The 7,500-nt window shown below is 38.2% G+C and overlaps 1 protein-coding gene across 2 annotated transcripts in view; it reads left to right on the top strand.

The window, feature by feature from the left end:
• LOC144963298 (disheveled-associated activator of morphogenesis 1-like) overlaps positions 1–7,500 on the top strand; it is a 72,565-nt gene that overhangs the window by 32,736 nt on the left and 32,329 nt on the right. The gene's annotated exons all lie outside the window — the stretch shown is intronic.

Raw genomic sequence — 7,500 nt, 5'->3', positions numbered from 1 at the left:
AGCTAGCCACAACAACTACATAGTAGGATTGAATATTTGAATCATGAAATTTTCTAAAACAAACAATGAAACTCCATATATCTCGCTCTGGATGAGATGAAGGAAGGGGCGTATATGATTTGATCCACAACTAATTTACAATAATGTCAACATTTTCGATCGTCCATTGTTGACACGCGATTTTGGCTTACTCTACTACATACATCACGTGACAATAGTGAATTCTATAATGCTGTTGCAGACCTGCCCACTACTAGAAAACATTCGTAGAATTACGAATTTTTGCCTCCTTTTTCAGAACTTCATAGAGCGCCTCTAAGTCGTTAAAACTTATTGATGCCAAACTACATTATTTTAAGGATTGTGAAGTGTCATGTAACCTTTGTGATGGTAAATTGTTGATTTTTAAAGTCATCTATTGCGACAAAAAAAAATGAAATAGAATAAAATAATGAAATTTCCTTTATTCATTACCAAGGGGAAATTTGTCTTTAGGGTCTATTCCAAGGGAAGACTGGAATAACACAGGCGTCAGTCGCAGAGCAGCGCCGCAAAGTGAGCTAGGGCGAGGTGACTTGCTCAAGGCGACACAACGAGGCGGCGGGTGATTGAACTCGGTACCGTTCGGGTAGGAAGCAAAGACCGTACCACTAAGCCACGCTGCCCCTCTACAGTTTTTATCTCCCCAAAATTACGAATTTTTAAATTTTCAAGTAGGCAGATCTGCTGTTGTGTCGTCTACTGACAAAATGTCGTTTTTAATCGATGGCGAGGACAGCTTTCCTTTCAAGTTCCTATCTAGACATTCACACGATCCCCCAAAACGTTAAAGAATCTTAGACCTGAGACTTCTAAGGTGCGTCAAGTCTAAAACATGTTGGCCGGTAACGCGAACGGGTCATCTTTATCGATCAAAAACTGAAATGCATGCAAGTTTTCGGGCAAAAATGAAAAAAAAAAGGGTTTTATCGTTTTATGACAGAACAGCTAGATAAACGTGTATATTCATAGGTGACTTCAAAACGCCCCAAGTCAAATCCTGATAGAAAATAAGTTAACAATCTTTTGGACTCCATAGAATCACCAGAGAAAATTTGGAGTTTCACAACACTCAGGGTATTGTTTGATGAGGCAAACAAAGGAGACAAATATTTTCCTCTTTAAGTCAATAAATAAATGACAAAAAATTGCGGTTTTCTTTGAATGATGAAGTGGGACTTAGTGCGTTTTGAAAGTCACCTAGTCTACTCATAATATGGTATGACAACAGTGAATTCCAATATGGTTGGTTTTGTTGAATGGAATTTTTGTTACAGGTTTGAACATTGTGGATAATTTGTAATTTATGTCTGGTGGAATTCTTGTCTAGTCTGCAAATTGTCGTTGATTTTACGTACCATCGTCATTGACATAATTTGGTCACATTGATCATATACAAACAATATCATCATCATCATCATCATCATCATCATCATCATCATCATCATCATCATCATCATCATCATATTTTTTAATTGAGCTTTTTATATAGCGCATTATCCACTAAACATGCTCAAAACGCTTTGCAAAGGATCCCTGTCCGTCAGCAACACGAGACATGACATGACGCCTGTTAGGCGATATTACATTTTCTTCCGACAGAGACAACGCTGTTAACGACCAGGTACTCATTTTACACCTGAGTACGGTGAGAGAATGTGAGTAAAGAGCCTTTTCCAAGGACTCAATTATGCGCAGAGCGAGGCTCGAACTCAGGACCTTCCGATTCGAAAGCGATTGTCATACCACAAGACCACATAGCCGCACATTATCATCATCATCATCATCATCATCATCATCATCATCATTATCATTATCATCATCATCATTGTCCCCGTACTAATCATCATCATCATCACCACCGTCATAATCTTGATGATTATTTGTTTTGTTATTATCTATTCATGTGTGCTTCTTCTCTGCTGTGAAGTAATATTTGTTTCTACTTGATCGAGGACTTATATTCAAGTGTCGATTGTGCATGTGTGTAGTTGTGTGTGCATGTGCATGTAACCTACGTGAGTTTGGGGTGTGTACGTGTATATGCCACTATACTATATTTAATTGTATTTTATATTGGCACCAATGTGAACCAATATGAATTTTCATTTGTTTCGGCAAAGGTGTTATATTATTATAGCAATTGATTGCTATCCTTAGAATAGGACGCTGGGCTACGCAAAGTACTTTCCACCAGATCTAACAGACCCAACTACCCAAGGGAAGGGGTCCAAAAAAATATTTCGACTTCATGCGTGATATATCTCGGTCCCTTTGTAGAAACTTCTTCATAGACTGCGATTAAATTATTCCAATCAAAGCTAATTTAATTTCTCGTCCATTTACTTGTAACGTGTTACGACCTAATGCTAATTGAAATGGTGTGAAAAGGAAGACTGCCTGCGCACATATCCATATGGAACCATGTCATTACAGTGAGTTACTTCCCCTCACTTCATTAAGTACGTGCCTAATTAATTAATTGGTGGCGCTGCCTTCATTTCTGTACTGACTTATTCTGAAAAAAGAGGTATTTAAAATTTTGACCAGAAAAGTGACCCTCATCTTGTCAAAAACTCTTAAACCTGGGACTTCTTTGATGACTTCCACAAAGTCCCAGTTTTGAGAGTTTTTGACAAGATTATGAAGATCAGTTTAATCGATCGATATTTGAAGGAAGAGTTTTCTGGCCACAGTTTTAAATACGCGTTTTTTCACAGCGCGGCTGTGTACCGAGGTCAAGAGAGCGTAAAGGAACCGGAAGTATGTTGTAAGTAGGAAGAACTTAGAAACATGCGTAGCAGGATGGAATCTAACCGATGTATACATATTTGCAGGTCTGATAACCCAATTTGTTGTGGTTTCATTATAATGTGCCGTGTGCTGAGTAACCTAGATCACATTGTAACGGAAATACTCTCAAACCAACGCAATGTTAAAACGAGCCTATATAATATGTGTCAGGTTATCAGACCTGCAAATATGGTCACGTCGAATCTAGCTGTTCTATCAAAAAGTCTGTCTGTCTGTTTAATTGCTTGACCGATTTATTTACAAATCGTCTTTAACAAGGTGCGCGTGTCTGAAAGTCTGATGACCAAACGAAATTACGGGTTTGATTTAACATTGTTGAAATGGAAACTAAGCCTATTTTACGTTGGTTTGAGATTATTCTCATTACAACAATGAGCCCGTAACGTTCCTGACCTCCCACAGTGGGCAAGGAGGCACTTACTGTGTCTTCTACCCCCCTACATCTGTTTTCCAATATGTATTCTGTCTTTGTCTTGGGATGCGTAACTTGGTTTTGTCCTGGCCCTGGCCGGATAACCTCGCTGAGAGGGAAACAGTCAAATGTATAGTTAGAGTTTTATTTTTTGTATTGTAAATTATCTCTCTGTTATGTACCTTATTATGTTTCATTTACATATTATATAGGGTTTGTAAACATTTGAGTGTATTCCTCTTAGTGGGGACCTGTGCTTGTGTCTGGATGAGATTTTAAGGTGATCTCAAACTAAGTACACTGATAGTGTGCTCTTGGAAACCACATCTGTTTCCATTTGAACCAATTCCCCTTTGTCTTACCTTTTCTTGGGTGCTTTAGATGTAATTTTAGAATTTTTTACTAACCCATTTGCTTCCTTTTTACTGGCGCTGATAATACCTTAATGTGTTGCATGCACCGTAAAACCTTTAAAAACAATAAAGAAAAACACGAGCTAACAATTTGGGTTATCACACTCTACCACAAGAGCACGACATCGCCGCACAATAGAACAAATTATCATATCGGCACATGTCTTAATATTTCCGGATACAAACGTTAAGTTGAACATGGAAAGGTTACGGATTGAAAAACAGAACAGTACCGTTTCCCTCTCAAACTCTTTCCACGTTCACCTTTTCGTTAGTATTTTTACGAACCAAGCCTTCAGACAGTCCCCACCGCTCTCTATTGATGTTATGCGTTTAGGTATGCATACGTTTTGAGCACATTTAATGGATATTGCGCTATATAAAAATTCACCTTTTTGTTCGGATATCATGTAGCTCAGTCAAAAATTCAGTCACATTTGCCTGGCAAAATAATAACAAATGTAACAACGCACAAACTTTTGTCGTCAGCTGTGTATTATAACTCCGACATACTGTGGTATGAACTGGCCACGTCTTTGACTACGAGGGAAAAAGTGGGAAATAATTGAGTCACGTAAGAGGTATTCTATAGTGCATTTCCATGTCTTACTAAATCTCGGTTAATCTCGCAGCAGGCGATAGAAAACAAAATCTCAATCTGACCTTTTTGTCCACCTGTGTTTTAAAAAATAGTTCTGAAAATGTTGTGTGGGACCTGTGTTTGGTAGCTAAGTCTTTTAGATCTGGCAGAAAGTAGCCTACGTTAAAGTTCCTAAAAAGTGTGTATAAAACAGTGCCAGACAAAGCAAGAAAGAAAAAATACAAGAAAAAAAAACAACCCAAAAATCTTCCTCGTGAATGTTTTTCTTTCTTGTATTTTTCTACCTTGGTTTGTCTGTACGGTATCATACACACGTTTAGGGAACTTTATCTGCTTACACTGGTGTCGATTCTAATTTCTCAATTTGATTTTTTCAAGAAAGTATGTTGTGATACACCTGTTATGTACCCATTTACTCGCACTCAACGACAACCGTCACTACCTTTAGTCAAGATCCCATTCGTATATGAGTCGAGCGGGGTTATGTGTGTGAAGTGCCTTACCCAAGGATGTACCGCTACGAATAATTGTTATACAATATCTTTACTGCTGTACTTTGGAGAAAAAAAAGCACGTATTTAAAATGTTGGCCAGAAAACTCGTCCTTCAAATTATCGGTCGATTAAAACGAACCTCATCTTAAAATAAATAAAATTCGCTTTATTCATCCCACAGGGGAAATTTTTCTTTCGGGTCTATTCCGATGGAAGACTCGAATAACCCAGGCGTCAGCCGCAGTGCAGTGCCGCAAACTGAGCAAAGGCGAAGGGACTTGCTAAAGGCGACACACCGCAGCTGGTACTCGAACTCAGTAGCTCTCGGGTGCGAAGCAAAAACCGTAGCGCTGAGCCACGCTGCCAAAAACTCTCAAACCTGGGACTTTGCTCGAAGTCATTTTTAAGAGTACGACGAATATCTCGCTCCAAGAATTATTTTTTTTATGTCACAGGAATAGGTCAGACATTTTGATTACGTCATCACGTGGCACGGCATGAAAGCAATGGACCGCCCAGGTGGGGGAAGTCCAGAAAATCTGGCACCCGGCCAGTTCCGGGGACAAAATAATTGGTGGGGGCGAGCTGTCTTTTATCATCTGAGTGGCTCTACAAATCTACCGCACACTGACTAAAAGACAAAATGCTTTTTCTTTTCATTCATTCTAACTATGAAGGCATTGTCTTCATTCACGGATAGATTTAGATGACTCCCAACTGACTGACTCGTCAAGGAGTCTTAAAATTGAGTCTCCTGTAGACACCTTTAAAGACTGAGATTTAACTCACTCAATCCAAGAGATTTTGCTACTTTTCAAAACTGGAGAAAAAAATATATTAAAACACGAGCATGTACATAGATAGTTTTATTCAAATACCATTGACATGCACAAATTAAAAACCTTAGCTTTGATACTAGATACGCCTATAATTTGTCTCAGAAAAATGTAATAAATAGGCATGGGGTAAAAGTAACCCGGGTAAACTACAGATATAGTCGATGTTAGGGTTGAGTGAGTTAATACTTTTCAACAAATTTAGGGAGATCTAAATTCATGTGTGAATGAATGACTGTCTCACTCCGGTATATATTCGGGGTGGAATTAAATGTCCCAATTAGATTTAAATGTAAAAATAACCAGAGATCTTAGATTTCCGTTTTTATCGCGTTCAGAAACCGCATCCATAGTCCTCCATAAAACATTTAAACTTTGTTCATACACTCGCTATACCTAGGACAAAAATCTGAAAAGTGTGTTTAATAAAGTGCCCAACAAATTGGAGAGAATAATTTTTTTTTTTAAAAAGAGGAAAAAAAAAACATCTCAAAGAATCAGTCTTCCTCGACTGGGATCGAACCTCAGACCTCCTGATTACCGGTCAGAAGAAGACTGTTTTTTTTAAAATATGGATTTTTTTTTCTTGTATTTTTTTTTCTCTGCTTTGTCTGGCACTTTTTCATACACACTTTTTCATATCTTTATCTTACACTGGTGCCCTCTCCCTAATTTATCACACACTTATGGCAACAAATTCAGTTTTTATTCGTCTAATAACCAAGCCGACTTAGTTAATACCTTTTCAAGGGGATTGGTCTCATATTTCGGGTAAAAAAGTTTTCTGGCCAAAAAACTGAAAAAGTTGTTTTTTATCAGAGATTGGTATAAAAGATGTTATAATATAGGCGTGAAATACGTACGTCTTATGCTTTGTGTAACACTCGTGGTAAAGGTCAAGGCTGAATGTCAAGTATGGACATTCTTGCCATTCATAAAGGCAAAATAGGCCAGTGTTGGGTGGGAATTTTCAACAACAAACAAAAAAATGTATTATAAATATTGGCCAGAAAACTAGTCCTTCAAATAGATTAATATCGATCGATTAAGATGGTCCACTTCTTGGCAAAAACTCTTAAACCTGGAACTTCGAAGTCTTAGGCTTGAACGGTTTTGCCAAGACGTGAGCCATTATAACCGATTGATAGGACGAGATTTCTGGCCAAATTTTATTCAGAGTACGGCAATTTTTAAAGTTTTTTGGGGTTTTTTGGGGGTTTTTTCTGCGCTCGCCATGCGTTAAGTTCTATAGGGTCAATGTGACTTTAAATCAACGCCAAGACTAACCTTGAAGATGTATGACAGTGTGAAATGTAGAATAGATAGTATGCGCTTGTCTAAGAAGCTCACAACATTGCCATTCGGAAATATAACGGACCAACACACAAAACTATGCAGTTTAGTGAAAATTACTGATAAACGCGAATGGCAAAAAAAAAAATAAAAAATAAAAATAAAAATAAAAATAACAATTACATCGAACGAGCCCGAAATCGCAGTGCATCTAGTTGAACGGTGTGTTTTGACGAAGCTTCCAGGTGGGTTTGCGACGGTGCACGAGTGCGGTAAAGAATTTGCTGATTGGGTCGATCGACATAACATAGTAGTGTGAGCACCGTTAGAAGTTGCTGCTGAACAATGAATTCGACAATTTGGCAGAAAGACCGGGTGCTAATGGGGCAACATGGCTCAGCGGTATGGTCTTCGCTGACGCCTGTGTTATTTCGGTCTTCCCTTGGAATAGACCCGAGAGACAAATGTCCCCTATGGGATGAATAAAGGGAATTAAACATTTTTTTAAATGATCATCCTTAGAACTATAAGGTTTCGGTTTATGCCGCTTTCTGTCGTCTGGATTTGACAGAATTCGGTTTGTTCTTCTTTATTTTTA

This window comes from Berghia stephanieae, chromosome 1, assembly GCF_034508935.2.
Source record: "Berghia stephanieae isolate SIO BIC M18660-M18661 chromosome 1, UCSD_Bste_1.3, whole genome shotgun sequence".
In the NCBI taxonomy this organism is placed as follows: Eukaryota; Metazoa; Mollusca; class Gastropoda; order Nudibranchia; family Aeolidiidae; genus Berghia; species Berghia stephanieae.
Note: the sequence above shows the minus strand (reverse complement) of the source record. Positions and strands in the feature narration are given on the sequence as shown.